This window comes from Hemibagrus wyckioides, linkage group LG14 (genome assembly GCF_019097595.1).
Source record: "Hemibagrus wyckioides isolate EC202008001 linkage group LG14, SWU_Hwy_1.0, whole genome shotgun sequence".
Taxonomy (NCBI): Eukaryota; Metazoa; Chordata; class Actinopteri; order Siluriformes; family Bagridae; genus Hemibagrus; species Hemibagrus wyckioides.
The window spans coordinates 20,150,565-20,166,279 of record NC_080723.1 but is presented as its reverse complement, the minus strand read 5'-3'; the positions used below and the strand labels follow the sequence as shown (position 1 = coordinate 20,166,279).

The 15,715-nt window shown below is 38.5% G+C and overlaps 2 pseudogenes; one reads left to right on the top strand and one right to left on the bottom strand.

The window, feature by feature from the left end:
* Positions 1-4,577: 4,577 nt before the first annotated feature.
* LOC131364584 (immunoglobulin lambda-1 light chain-like) lies at positions 4,578-15,006 on the top strand (annotated as a pseudogene).
* On the bottom strand, positions 7,268-9,312 carry LOC131364664 (probable non-functional immunoglobulin kappa variable 6D-41; annotated as a pseudogene).
* Positions 15,007-15,715: the final 709 nt, after the last annotated feature.

Below are 15,715 nucleotides of genomic sequence, written 5' to 3'. Positions count from 1 at the left end.
TGGGTTAAGACACTGATTGACACAGAGAATGTAAACAGTTACATCCTCAAATTATAACCCAGAAAATAGAACTGAAAGGAAGAACTATTCTTAAGAAATAATAAAAATGAAATACAGCATAAGATATACAGAAAGAGCTCAATTTTTTTTTTTTCTTTAATCTTTATTTAGTCTTTTTCATGTAGTGATGCCTCTATCAGCATCATCATGGCCCAGATACAACAGTTTGCTCTAAGTTAATCATGACTTAACTAGTAAGCAGATAGTTACAGTCATGGCTAAAGCTGGGTCATTAACTGGAGGACTCTAATTATATTAGAGCCACACCTACATGCTATATGTGTCCTGATTCATTATTGCAGCAGGCAAGAAGGAGACCTGAGGCATAAGACAGTACAGGAAGTAATAATCCACTCTCTGTCTTGAGAATATTTACACTTCCAGCATTTGGTATATACCTTTACAGAAGTAGAAGTGCTTTGTAATTTCCAAAAACACATCCTCAGTGACCAATAAAATATTATGAAGCTAAATCCCTATTAGAGGAGATAGCATTAGTTACTACAACAGCACAAATGGAAGTTGACTTTCTTTGAAGATAGACAGTGACTCAGCTTTTCACTGAGCTAGAGGAAGTTCATTCCTCCACCTGGGGGCCAAGTCAGAGAAGAGTCTTAATGCAATATGAGGAGAGAAGGTCAGACGGTATAACTCAAGAATTCTACACAGAGAGCACAACATCCTGATATGTGGAAGTTTCTCTAGGGATCTACAGCAGCCATCTGTCTGAGATTTAGTTTAGATGATGAACTGCCATGTTGAGATTTCTGCCAGACATCATGAGATCTGTGCAGAACCAGAGGATGAAGAAAACCATGGAGGAAGAAGAGAAAGAGTGGAGCATTCAGGAAGTCTGGGAGGGGTTAAACTAGATAGTGGTAGGTAAGGCAGGGATGGGTGATGGATGGATGAATACCAGGTCCAGGACGTGTAAACCCTTGCAGCTGTTGATGGTCAGGTTAAAGGAGTTCAAAAGAGGAAGAGCAGGCAGGAAGACAGGAGGCTTTTCTAAAGGGAGGCTTCAGTCTAAAGGCAGAGGAAGTGGGGAGATCTCATGACTAAGGAGGAGGAGAGATAGATTAGATTAATTTTTGACAGAAACAGCATTAAAAGAATGAAATTGTTTAACATGAGACAGTACAAGAGGTGTGTAAGAGTGTGAGAGACACAGTGTCCCTGAATCCTATGCAGTAAACCAATTCTCAGTCAGCACCCGGAAATTAAGTTACTGAAAACCAGGTTTATACAGAAACACTGAGAAAGAGTCTGTGAGGACAGGAGGAGTTACACCAGTGACTGAGTCAGAATCCAGATCAGGACCAAAGTGTAACCTGAAACAGGCACAAGACAGAAACAGAGACTGAGGCTGAGACCAGATTAATAACAGGAATTAATTCTGGGTCAGAATTAGAGAATGTACTGAAGATAGGATTAGTGATAGAAACTGAATTAACGGGAAATGATCCACCAAACAGTTTGAGTTATGATAAAAAAGAACAACAATCTGGAAAACTGCAGAATGATTTATCTTAAACTGTTTGATCTGATGGACTCTGTGCAGTGTGCTGTGATGATCTCTAATGTGAGTTAGTAAAGTGAGTTGTGAGTTAGTGTGGTGTGGTTCCTCTCCTCCTCAGAGTGTCATTGTATTGTATCACATCCTCCAACTCAGCACCTGCAGTCTCTCCCAGCTGCAGCAGTTCAGTCTCTCTACAATCTGACTGAGGGAGGTTTTTGTACGACTATATAACACTGTGGTACGACCAGATACTACTGATGTAATGTTCACTCTGACAGTAGTAATCTCCTGCATCTTCAGTCTGGACTCCACTGATGGTCAGAGTGAAATCAGATCCAGATCCACTGCCACTGAAACGAGCTGGAATACCTGACTCTCGCTGATTTGCGAGCTTAATCAGGAGTTTAGGAGCTTCTCCAGGTTTCTGCTGATACCAGGCTAAACGCTCACCGTTTGAGTCTGTATACACTGCCGGACTGGTTCTACAGTTGATGGTGACTGTTTCTCCTGGAAGAGCAGATTTCACTGCAGGAGTCTGAGTTACTGTGGCTTGACCTCTGCATTCTGAAAAATACACAATAACGCAGCATGAAACTGAAATATTCTAATAGAAACAATAAGTGTATTAGTATGAACAGATCATTGTAGAGATAAAATATGAAGCAGTGTCTGACCTTGAGTCCAGAGGATCAGTGTCCAGATGAAGACGGGGATGAAAGTCATGGTAGCTGTGGGTGAAGTTGCTGTAGCAGCAGCTCTCAGTCATGAAGTGTTAAAGTCACAGCGCTATAAACACTCCCAGAGCACTGAAGCATAGAAAATGAAGAAGAAAAAAAAAAGCTTTTTAATCACAGACATGTTACATACAGAACTGAAACTAGCAGACTGAACAAATGGTTCTCAGAATTTGTATTTAAGGTACTTTCCTACATCATTTTGAATAAAGATACAGTACCATAAAACTTCATATTAACAGTTTGCACAAAATCTATCAACATATCCATTTCTCATTGTGGAATAATTTTGACCATTCATAGCTAACACAGTACCCAGTGAAGTGTAACAGTGTTACTCCAGGACCCTGGTGCTATATAAAGAAACAGAGCTACATAAGACAACACAGGACTAGGGTGACCAGGTTAGTTTAGGAGTAGGTGTGTGGGTGTGGGTGGGGGGTCAGAGAGAACAGACGTAACAGTAAGCACCATGACTGTAGAAAACTACAAATGTACTGAAGGTGATGGACTGTGTGCAGTGTGCTGTGATGATTATTGAGAGATCTCTAATGTGAGTTGTGAGTTAGTGTGGTGTGGTTCCTCTCCTCCACAGAGTGTCATTGTGTCGTATCACATCCTCCAACTCAGCACCTGCAGTCGCTCCCATGTGCAAAAGCCAAAGATAATAAAAAGTATTTTTATTATCTCATTGTTGAAAAATATCAATGAAGATTAATATTAAACAACAGGACTGCAACAGCATTAAAATCACTGCAGTAATGTCTTTTTGTGCTCTACATGTGACATCAATCTCCTGAATTCTTTATATATAAATTAAGTTATCAACAAAAATATATCCATTATCCTGATCCAGGTGAAATAATGTCTTGTGAGATCTAAGACCAAAAGATATTGATATGGTTTGTGAAAAAAACAAACCCACAGCAGATCACCAAAAGAACGACATCCCCACAGTGAAGCATGTTGGCTGCAGCATCATACTTTGTGGCGGCTTTTCATCAGCTGGAACCGGGGATTTAATCTGGGTGGAGGGAATCATGAATATCTCAACATTCAAGATAAAGAGGAATTTCAGCATTCAGTATGACAACAACCCAAATCGCACCTCCAAATCAACAGAGGAATGGCTTTACAAAAAAGATCTGCGGCTTTGGGATGACTCTGTGTCAGGAACAGCTGGACAGCTCCCTGCCAGGCCCAGAGAGGGCGCTGGCAGGTGAACCTTGGAAGCCTGCTTCTTTGTGTGTCTTTTGTTACGCCCTTCCTATTGTTCCTATCCTGATTATGTCACCTGTATCCCATTAGCCCTAATGTCTACCCCTATAAATAGGGATCCTTGTGTTTGTGTCCTTGTCCATGATTGTTATCTGTACCGTGGTTTCTGTTGGGGTTTTGTTTGCTAGGTTCCATGTCCAAGCTAAGGTCTAGGTTTTGTTTTGTTTAGTTTAGTTTAGTTAACCACGCCATGTCTAGTGTTACGTTTGTTTCCCTATGTCGCGTCTTAAATGTAATAAAAGCAGTGCTTCGCTGAATCCTGCGCATGGGTCTCATTACACCGTGTGCTGGCGTGCGCACACACACCACGGGCGTCCGGGGGCGAGCCCCGCATAGGGCAGGGGTCCCAGACGTTACACTCCGTCAGAGTCCTGATCTAGATCTCTATGAAAGTCTGTGCTTTGACCTGAAGAGGGCTGAACAATGGAAGTGTCCAGACAATTTGACAGAGTTAAAACTCTTTTCTAAAGAAGAATAGCAATATATCACTAAATCAAGATTAAGCACTAAATTTATTGATTCTTGCCTAAGAAGATTGAATGAAGTGAAAAAATCTAAAGGTTTTAACTGTGTTAGTGTAGGGCTATGCACATTTATGCAACCAGGTTATTGTACATGTTTTATTTTAATTCTTCCTAAAATGATCTGGTTTAATATTTTTACAAAAAAAAAAAAAAAAAAATTAACAGGGGTGTGTAGTCTTAATTTCTACTGAATGTGTTTGGTCTAAAACAGCAACAACGGTGAATATTCATACAATCACAACATTTAAAAAAAATTTGATTTATAAAAGTTGCAAACTATTGATTTTCCCTTAATCTTCACTCTTATGGGATATTTTGTGTTGCTTAATGAGATTTAGTCCCAGTGCATTTTGTGCATTTCAGTTCCAGGTTGAAACACTACAAAATATTGAAAAATGCAAAGAGTGTAAATAATTATTTAACTGGCATTTTGAATGCTTCAGGACCAGTACTCATATTTGGATGAATTCTGCACCATTTATCCAGAAACCTGGAGAAGCTGTTAAAGTTCTGATTAAATATGTCAACTTTAATGATTTCACTCTGATAATCAGTGTAATCCAGCCTGAAGATGCAGGAGATTACTACTGTCAGAGTCACCATTCCATCTTCTAATGTGAGTTGTGAGTTAGTGTGGTGTGGTTCCTCTCCTCCACAGAGTGTCATTGTGTCGTATCACATCCTCCAACTCAGCACCTGCAGTCTCTCCCAGCTGCAGCAGTTCAGTCTCTCTACAATCTGACTGAGGGAGGTTTTTGTACGACTCTATAACACTGTGGTACGACCAGATACTACTGATGTAATGTTCACTCTGACAGTAGTAATCTCCTGCATCTTCAGTCTGGACTCCACTGATGGTCAGAGTGAAATCAGATCCAGATCCACTGCCACTGAAACGAGCTGGAATACCTGACTCTCGCTGATTTGCAAACTTAATCAGGAGTTTAGGAGCTTCTCCAGGTTTCTGCTGATACCAGTGTAAGTAGTGACCATATGAACTATGATAATACACTGCCTGACTGGTTCTACAGTTGATGGTGACTGTTTCTCCTGGAAGAGCAGATTTCACTGCAGGAGTCTGAGTTACAGTGTAACAGTGTTACTCCAGGACTCTGGTGCTATATAAAGAAACAGAGCTACATAAGACAACACAGGACTAGGGTGACCAGGTTAGTTTAGGAGTAGGTGTGTGGGTGTGGATGGGGGGTCAGAGAGAACAGACGTAACAGTAAGCACCATGACTGTAGAAAACTACAAATGTACTGAATGTGATGGACTGTGTGCTGTGAGGTGTGATGATTATTGAGAGATCTCTAATGTGAGTTGTGAGTTAGTGTGGTGTCGTTCCTCTCCTCCACAGAGTGTCATTGTGTCGTATTACATCCTCCAACTCAGCACCTGCAGTCACTCCCAGGTGCCAAAGCCAAAGTTTATAAAAAGTAGGTATGTGATCTCATTGTTGAAAAATATCAATCAAGATTAATATTAAACAAAATGCCTGCAACAGCATTAAAATCACTGCAGTAATGTCTTTTTGAGCTCTACATGTGACATCAATCTCCTGAATTCTTTATATATAAATTAAGTTATCAGCAAAAATATATCCATTATCCTGATCCAGGTGAAATAATGTCTTGTGAGATCTAAGACCAAAAATATTGATATGGTTTGTGAAAAAAACAAACCCACAGCAGATCACCAAAAGAACGACATCCCCACAGTGAAGCATGTTGGCTGCAGCATCATACTTTGTGGCGGCTTTTCATCAGCTGGAACCGGGGATTTAATCTGGGTGGAGGGAATCATGAATATCTCAACATTCAAGATAAAGAGGAATTTCACCATTCAGTATGACAACAACAAACAGTATGTCTGGACTCCACTGATGGTCAGAGTGAAATCAGATCCAGATCCACTGCCACTGAAACGAGCTGGAATACCTGACTGTCGCTGATTTATGATCTTAATCAGGAATTTAGGAGCTTCTCCAGGTTTCTGCTGATACCAGTGTAAACGGTCACCATATGAGTCTGTATACACTGCCTGACTGGTTCTACAGTTGATAGTGACTGTTTCTCCTGGAAGAGCAGATTTCACTGCAGGAGTCTGAGTTACTGTGGCTTGACCTCTGCATTCTGAAAAATACACAATAACGCAGCATGAAACTGAAATATTCTAATAGAAACAATAAGTGTATTAGTATGAACAGATCATTGTAGAGATAAAATATGAAGCAGTGTCTGACCTTGAGTCCAGAGGATCAGTGTCCAGATGAAGACGGGGATGAAAGTCATGGTAGCTGTGGGTGAAGTTGCTGTAGCAGCAGCTCTCAGTCATGAAGTGTTAAAGTCACAGCGCTATAAACACTCCCAGAGCACTGAAGCATGGGGTTTGAATGCAAAAAAAAGCATTTTCACTACAGACACGTTACAAACAGAACTGAAACCAGTAGGATGAAAATAAAATTCTTGGAAATTGTATTTAAGGTGCTTTCCTTGTTAAATGAAGCATTATAACAGAGATACAGTACTATATGCTTTCTACTTTCTCAAAGCAACTTCATAGTAAATGTTTACTGGTTGCACAAAATCTGTCAACATATTTACTTCTCATTGTGGAAGGTGTTCACTGTTGGTTTTTATTTAAATTAGAAAACTATTTAACAAGATCTGACCATTTCCTTGCTGTTGGCAACAATACATCGTGGGAGTGTAAGGACACATCTTCCACGATTTGATCCAATATGATTCAACACAAGATTTCAATGACAGAAGTTTCATAAAAACTGACTGAAGAGATTCCTTTTTAATATCTGAATAAAAAAACAATGCCTAACAATGTGCCTTTTTGTCTACTATTTGTTAAGTTTAATATTGTAAAGAAAATGTATCTTAAATGTAAAAATGTATACATTCCATCTTAAAATAGAACAAACAAGACCCAGAGAGAAACCATTCAGAATACATGATCCATAATGAGCTCCAAATCCGCATCTGGGGAGTCAGTTTAATCAGAAGTAGAGCTCCAAAGATGGCTAAAATGCCGCCTTTTCAGAACTGCCTCTCTTGTGGGTTCTGATGTTCTCCATGGTGCAAGGCTGGTTTTGTCTGAAAGCTACTGAGAAATTTGTTTTAACTATTATAACCTGTTTATAAATGCATACGCTGTATAACTTGTATCTGAAGCCATCGATCACTTCACAAGTTCAGATGATTTCCTGTAATAGTGTAGACTCTGATCATGTGATTAGTGCACACTACAGAATTTGTGCTTTTGCACAGATTGTGATCTCTGGTGTTCAAACAGTGCAATTGCACGAGATGCATTATTAACAGAATGCTGATTTCCACTAAATAAAATCACACAATGCACATTACCGCATTTTTGCATTGCGATGCATTAATACACCCCTACAAAGCAGTTTTCCATTCAAAGAGAAAATTTAATGAGAAAAAAATAATTAACAGCAAATTATCGGTAACATTTCATGAATACTGACTTGTGTTAGTGAGGTAAAAGTTTCAAAACTCTGTTAGAACAGAAGAAAGAAAGACTAAAAAACCCCACAAAAACAATGTTGGATTTTATTTTGTGTTGAGTTTTTCCCCAGTGTTTCAAAGTATATTATCCTGACTGGCTGCTATCCGGGCTGCACTTTGGGTCTGATCTTGCCTTGTTGACGCCACCGTTATGTGACAGATGCCAGTGTAAGTAGTGACCATATGAGCTGTGATGATACACTGCCGGACTGGTTCTACAGTTGATGGTGACTGTTTCTCCTGGAAGAGCAGATTTCACTGCAGGAGTCTGAGTTACTGTGGCTTGACCTCTGCATTCTGAAAAATACACAATAACGCAGCATGAAACTGAAATATTCTAATAGAAACAATAAGTGTATTATTATGAAGAGTTTATTGTAGAGATAAAATATGAAGCAGTGTCTGACCTTGAGTCCAGAGGATCAGTCAATAAATTAACTCAAGGTCAAATATTTAAAAACACACACAGAAGAAAAAAAAAGTAAATCACTGTGTTAAAAAATACAATGGTGCCAGTGATCCCACAACTTGGACTGATAACGTGTGGTACTAAACTTTATATTCGATAGGCCTATAATAATCTCATTCTCAGTAGCATTAAGCTACTGAGCATTGAAAGAATGAAATTGTTTAAGATGAGACAATACAAGAGGTGTGCGATACTCTGCAGGAAACCAGGTCTCAGTCTGCACTAGGAAATAAAGAGAATGAACATCAGGTTCAGGGTCAAGAGGAGTTACACCAGTGACTGAGTCAGAGTCCAGATCAGGACCAGAGTGTAACCTGAAACAGGCACAAGACAGAGACTGAGGCTGAGACCAGATTAAGAACTGGGATTGATTCTGGGTCAGAATTAGAGAATGTACTGAGGGTAGGATTAGTGATAGAGTTTTAATGAATAGAAAACTACAGAACTATTTATGTTAAACTGTTGGTTGTGATGGACTGTGTTCAGTGTACTGTGTTGATTATTGAGAGATCTCTAATGTGAGTTGTGAGTTAGTGTGATGTGGTTCCTCTCCTCCACAGAGTATCATTGTGTCGTATCACATCCTCCAACTCAGCACCTGCAGTCACTCCCAGCTGCAGCAGTTCAGTCTCTCTACAATCTGACTGAGGGAGGTTTTTGTACGACTCTATAACACTGTGTGAACAGGTTGGTGCTACTGATGTAATGGAAACTCTGACAGTAGTAATCTCCTGCATCTTCAGTCTGGACTCCACTGATGGTCAGAGTGAAATCAGATCCAGATCCACTGCCACTGAAACGAGCTGGAATACCTGACTCTCGCTGATTTGGCGATCTTAATCAGGAGTTTAGGAGCTTCTCCAGGTTTCTGTTGATACCAGTGTAAAGGTTGATTACTCCAGCCTTGGTACACCTGGGGATTAGTTCTACAGTTGATGGTGACTGTTTCTCCTGGAAGAGCAGATTTCACTGCAGGAGTCTGAGTTACTGTGGCTTGACCTCTGCATTCTGAAAAATACACAATAATGCAGCATGAAACTGAAATATTCTAATAGAAACAATAAGTGTATTAGTATGAACAGATCATTGTAGAGATAAAATATGAAGCAGTGTCTGACCTTGAGTCCAGAGGATCAGTGTCCAGATGAACACGGGGATGAAAGTCATGGTAGCTGTGGGTGAAGTTGCTTTAGCAGCAGCTCTCAGTCATGAAGTGTTAAAGTCACAGCGCTATAAACACTCCCAGAGCACTGAAGCATGTGCTGCCAATGCAAAGTGTCCTCTAAGTATGGAAACACCTTTACCACATTCCAACAATCTTACTGTCATTCTCACACTACTACAGAGTTATTGTGTGAATTTTACTTCTGGAGTCAGAAGGAGATTTTCTGGAAAATATGTTCAGGTCTAAGAAACATAAATAAATGAATTATTAAGAGAAGTTTTAAATTGTTTTGTTTCATTTCTCGGAGATTAATTCATTCTGTTTGTTTGTGTGTGTGTGTGTGTGTGTGTGTGTCTGTTTGTGTGTGTGTGTGTGTGTGTGTTCACTGTAGTGTGACAGAGGTTTTTGTATGACGGCTTCATAGGAATGTATCACTGTGGTTGACTTTTGGTGGAGGAACCAAACTGTCTGTAGGCCGTAAGTAACCTGTTTATTAATTACTGAAATGGAGTGTGTTCAGATTCTTCATGAAAAAAAGTGTAAAGGTTATAGTCCATAGGTTTTTTTTGTCTTCAAATTCCCTTTAATTAAATGTGATGTTTGTATAAAAGTCGCTTTGTTTCTCAAATTTCTCTTATTTTAGAGGTTTCACAAAATGTATCTGACTATAGTACTAATAGTTCATTTTAATATATTAAAATGTTAGTGTTTCATTGAATAATTCTAACTACATTTAATATCTCAGAGACTCTGACTGTATGAACAGATGCCCTGAAGTTTAGCACGAATTTATTTAAATTATAAATGTTTTAATTTAAATGCTGTTTAATCACATTATAAAATAGGTTTAATATTTCTTATTATTAAATGTACAGTACAATTAAATTTGAACTTGATGTACAAATGTTCACAATAATATAAATCATTATAGCTGTAAGATGAAAAAGTATTAAAATTGAATGTGAAACGTTTGTGATGCTCCACTGATCTCAGTTCTGCTCTGTAAGATATAAAGGGAAGTGAAACACACACAGTGAGCTGAAACAAAGCCTGAGTGACTGACAGCTGTCCATTCCTGTCTCACCTCTGTGTGTGTGTGTGTAGGTGTCACCCAGCCCAGTGTGACGGTGCTGCCCCCCTCCAGTGTGGAGCTGCAGCAGGAGAAGGTCACACTCATGTGTGTGGCCTACAAGGGCTTCCCCTCGGACTGGAAGGTGAGCTGGAAGGTTGATGGCAGCAGCTGGAGCTCGGGGAAAGCAGCAGCACCTCCGTTCTGAGCAGCTGGCGGCCTCTACAGCTGGAGCAGCACACTGAGCCTCCACCGGGAGCAGTGGAGGAACAAGGTGGTGACCTGTGAGGCCTCCAAAGACAACCAACCTACTGTGGTGAGCACAGTGAACACAGAGCAGTGCTCAGAGCTGTGAGATCACACACACTTTACTCAGCTCACCTTCTACTGCTTCACTGTGTGGTACATGTGGCCTTTACTGCTCAAATCATCCTCTCTCATCATTTCATTTGTGTTATTAACATGTGAGCTCACACACTCCTCAGTTTAACTCAGCTCTTCTTCTTAATTATCACCTAAATATGTGTTAAGTGTGTGGATCACTGCAATGTCCTGCTCTGAATTATTAATAAAAGCTTTTGAATCAGTAAACACGCTTGCTTTACATTGTTGATTAAACACATCATACACAAATCACCAATGCATCTGTCTCAGTATCTGCTGTAGAACCTGATCATTCATGAGAAAAACAAATAATAATAATAATAATAATAATAATAATAATAATAATAATAATAATAATAATAATAATAATAATAATAATAATAATAATAATAATTATTATTATTATTATTATTATTATTATTATTATTATTATTATTATTATTATAAATAATAATAATAATAATAAATAATAAATAATATCATTATTATTCTCCCATGCCATTTCATTCCATACTTTCACAGGGGACTTTGGGTTTATAATTTTATATGTGCGCTATTTTGACGTAACAAATAATTGAGAGAAATCATCACTGAAAATGTGATTCAGATTGAAGATGTAAATCATTTTCTTTTAAATTAAATTATACAAATGCTTATGATACTTTCCAAGCCCCATCTAATAGTCAAATACTGACACGATGGTTATGGAAATTAAACCTTTTTAACCATGATTATATCTCTGTAGATTATTATATTTTACTAAAATATAATTTTTCTAACAATATTAAGAGTAATTTTTATTTGGTTAGTGGAATTCCCACAACTTCAGAATGGTTAGTTGGGTCCTCTGTTTCTGTGAATAAATCTCTAAATGATTCAGTTGGTCACAGTGTCAGTGAGCAACACCACCCCAAACTCCACACCATGAGGCTGTAGTCATGAGGTGATCAGACTGCAGAGAACAGCAGCACTACAGAGAGCTGAAGGACCAGAGCAGAGTAAAGTCCTTCACCACTGAGACAAGCCAACAGACTGAAGGACACTGTGCCTGACCCAAGCATAAAAAGACATGAACCAGACCCTGAAACATCAACACCAGGAAAGTCCATCAATCAGGAATGGGACTGTTGGAGCTCCACTGCAACCAGCATGTAGTGAACTGATTGATGTGAACTGATGGAGTAAACATGATAGAAAAGTAATGTAAATAGATGAGAGGTGGTGTCTCAAACCTCGTCCTCTGAACTCATCAAACATCTTTAAGACCAAAACACCTCTCTTTCTGAAATAGACATTTTGGTGTATGTCTAGAAAATTGCTTAAAAATTATTATTTTTAACTTTTATCAAGCAAGAACACAACCAACATTAACACAGAATTCTATGAAGACATGCAGCTGAGACTGATGTCCTTCTAGCCCAGACTAGACATAAGCTGAGGACTATATACACAAATTAACATCGTTTTTTTGTTCATTAATTTAACTTATCCAGGATTCTTACAGTTACCCTAACCCTAACCATAGATTATGATGAGAATTAATTTTACCTTTCATATTTTCTGATACTCTGGAGTTAAACACCACAGTGAGTCAGTGTGTCCAAACATCAGTACAAAACTAACACTTATTAGTAAGACAATATCAAGAAAAATGGAAACCTGACCATTAAGTTGGAATGTGTTTTCATGAGGTGTAATTGGATTTTGCTACAAGACCCATGCCTGCAAGAAAAGATGCACACAAAAACTGTATGAAAACCAGTCTTTGTGAGCAGGATAGTTTAGATGGAGTAAATGTGTGGGGAATCATACAAAACAGAAATGAATTTGATAATCAGATACTTGATATTAGTAAAATTATGATATTGTGACAGTGAGCACCATCTCTGTAGAAAACTACAAAAGTAGTGGATATGATGGACTGTGTGCAGTGTGCTGTGATGATTATTGAGAGATCTCTAATGTGAGTTGTGAGTTAGTGTGGTGTGGTTCCTCTCCTCCACAGAGTGCCATTGTGTCGTATCACATCCTCCAACTCAGCACCTGCAGTCTCTCCCAGCTGCAGCAGTTCAGTCTCTCTACAATCTGACTGAGGGAGGTTTTTGTACGACTCTATAACACTGTGATACGACCAGATATTACTGATGTAATGTACACTCTGACAGTAGTAATCTCCTGCATCTTCAGTCTGGACTCCACTGATGGTCAGAGTGAAATCAGATCCAGATCCACTGCCACTGAAGCGAGCTGGAATACCTGACTCTCGCTGATTTGCGAGCTTAACCAGGAGTTTAGGAGCTTCTCCAGGTTTCTGCTGATACCAGTGTAGCCAGTCACCATTTGAGTCTCTGTAGACTGCCGGACTGGTTCTACAGTTGATGGTGACTGTTTCTCCTGGAAGAGCAGATTTCACTGCAGGAGTCTGAGTTACTGTGGCTTGACCTCTGCATTCTGAAAAATACACAATAACGCAGCATGAAACTGAAATATTCTAATAGAAACAATAAGTGTATTAGTATGAACAGATCATTGTAGAGATAAAATATGAAGCAGTGTCTGACCTTGAGTCCAGAGGATCAGTGTCCAGATGAAGACGGGATGAAAGTCATGGTAGCTGTGGGTGAAGTTGCTGTAGCAGCAGCTCTCAGTCATGAAGTGTTAAAGTCACAGCGCTATAAACACTCCCAGAGCACTGAAGCATGTGCTGCCAATACAAAGTGTCCTCTAAGTATGGAAACACCTTTACCACATTCCAACAATCTTACTGTCATTCTCAAACTGCTACAGAGATATTGTGTGAATTTTGTTTCTAGAGTCATATGGAGATTTACTAAACAGGTCTAAGATGCATAAATTAGTGAAATGGAGAGAGAAGTTTAAAGATTTGTTTCATTTCTTAGAAATTTTCAGGAGGTAGGGACAACTAATGATCTAACTAACTAATAAATAAAAACCATTGATCATACAGTTGTGTTCTGCAAATTTAACCACAATTAGTTAACTCTGTGTGTGTGTGTGTGTTTGTGTGTCTGTTTGTGTGTGTGTGTGTTCACTGTAGTGTGACAGAGGTTTTGTATGACGGCTTCATAGGAATGTATCACTGTGGGTGACTTTTGGTGGAGGAACCAAACTGTCTGTGGGCCGTAAGTTACCTGTTTATTAATTACTGAAATGGAGTGTGTTCAGATTCTTCATAAAAAATGTAAAGATTATAGTCCATAGGTTTTGTGTTCAAATTCCCTTTAATGAAATGTGATGTCAGGATGAAGTCATTCTGTTTCTCAAATTTCTCTTATTTTAGATGTTTCACAAAACGTATCTGACCATAGCACTAATAGTTCACTTTAATTTACATTAAATTTACTACCAAAACATATATTATTGTTTGTGCAAATTAGTCACAGTGTTTCACTCAATTATTATAACTACATTTAATATCTCAGAGACTCTGACTGTATGAACAGATGACCTGAAGGCTAGAATGAATTTATTTAAATTATAAATATGTATTAATTTGAATGCTGTTTAATTACATTATGAAATATTATTAATATTTCTTATTATTGAAGGTACAGTACAATTAAATTTGAACTTGATGTACAAATGTTCACAATAATATAAATCATTATAGCTGTAAGATGTAAAAGTATTAGAATTGAATGTGAAACGTTTGTGATGCTCCACTGATCTCAGTTCTGCTCTGTAAGATATAAAGGAAGTGAAACACACACAGTGAGCTGAAACAAAGCCTGAGTGACTGACAGCTGTCCATTCCTGTCTCACCTCTGTGTGTGTGTGTAGGTGTCACCCAGCCCAGTGTGACGGTGCTGCCCTCCAGTGTGGAGCTGCAGCAGGAGAAGGTCACACTCATGTGTGTGGCCTACAAGGGCTTCCCCTCGGACTGGAAGTTGAGCTGGAAGGTTGATGGCAGCAGCTGGAGCTCGGGGAAAGCAGCAGCACCTCCGTTCTGAACGCTGACGGCTTCTACAGCTGGAGCAGCACACTGAGCCTCCACCGGGAGCAGTGGAGGAACAAGGTGGTGACCTGTGAGGCCTCCAAAGACAACCAACCTACTGTGGTGAGCACAGTGAACACAGAGCAGTGCTCAGAGCTGTGAGATCACACACACTTTACTCAGCTCACCTTCTACTGCTTCACTGTGTGGTACATGTGGCCTTTACTGCTCAAATCATCCTCTCTCATCATTTCATTTGTGTTATTAACATGTGAGCTCACACACTCCTCAGTTTAACTCAGCTCTTCTTCTTAATTATCACCTAAATATGTGTTAAGTGTGTGGATCACTGCAATGTCCTGCTTTGAATTATTAATAAAAGCTTTTGAATCAGTAAACACGCTTGCTTTACATTGTTGATTAAACACATCATACACAAATCACCAGTGCATCTGTCTCAGTATCTGCTGTAGAACCTGATCATTCATAGAGAAAAACAAATAATAATAATAATAATAATAATATTAATAATAATAATAATAATAATAATAATAATAATAATAATAATAATAATAATAATTATTATTATTATTATTATAAATAATAATAATAATAAATAATGAATAATATCATTATTATTCTCCCATGCCATTTTATTCCATAGTTTCACAGGGGGCTTTGGGTTTATAATTTTATATGTGCGCTATTTTGACGTAACAAATAATTGAGAGAAATCATCACTGAAAATGTGATTCAGATTGAAGATGTAAATCATTTTCTTTTAAATTAAATTATACAAATGCTTATGATACTTTCCAAGCCCCATCTAATAGTCAAATACTGACACGATGGTTATGGAAATTAAACCTTTTTAACCATGATTATATCTCTGTAGATTATCATATTTTACTAAAATATAATTTTTCTAACAATATTAAGAGTATATTTTATTTGGTTAGTGGAATTCCCACAACATCAGAATGGTTAGTTGGGTCCTCTGTTGCTGTGAATAAATCTCA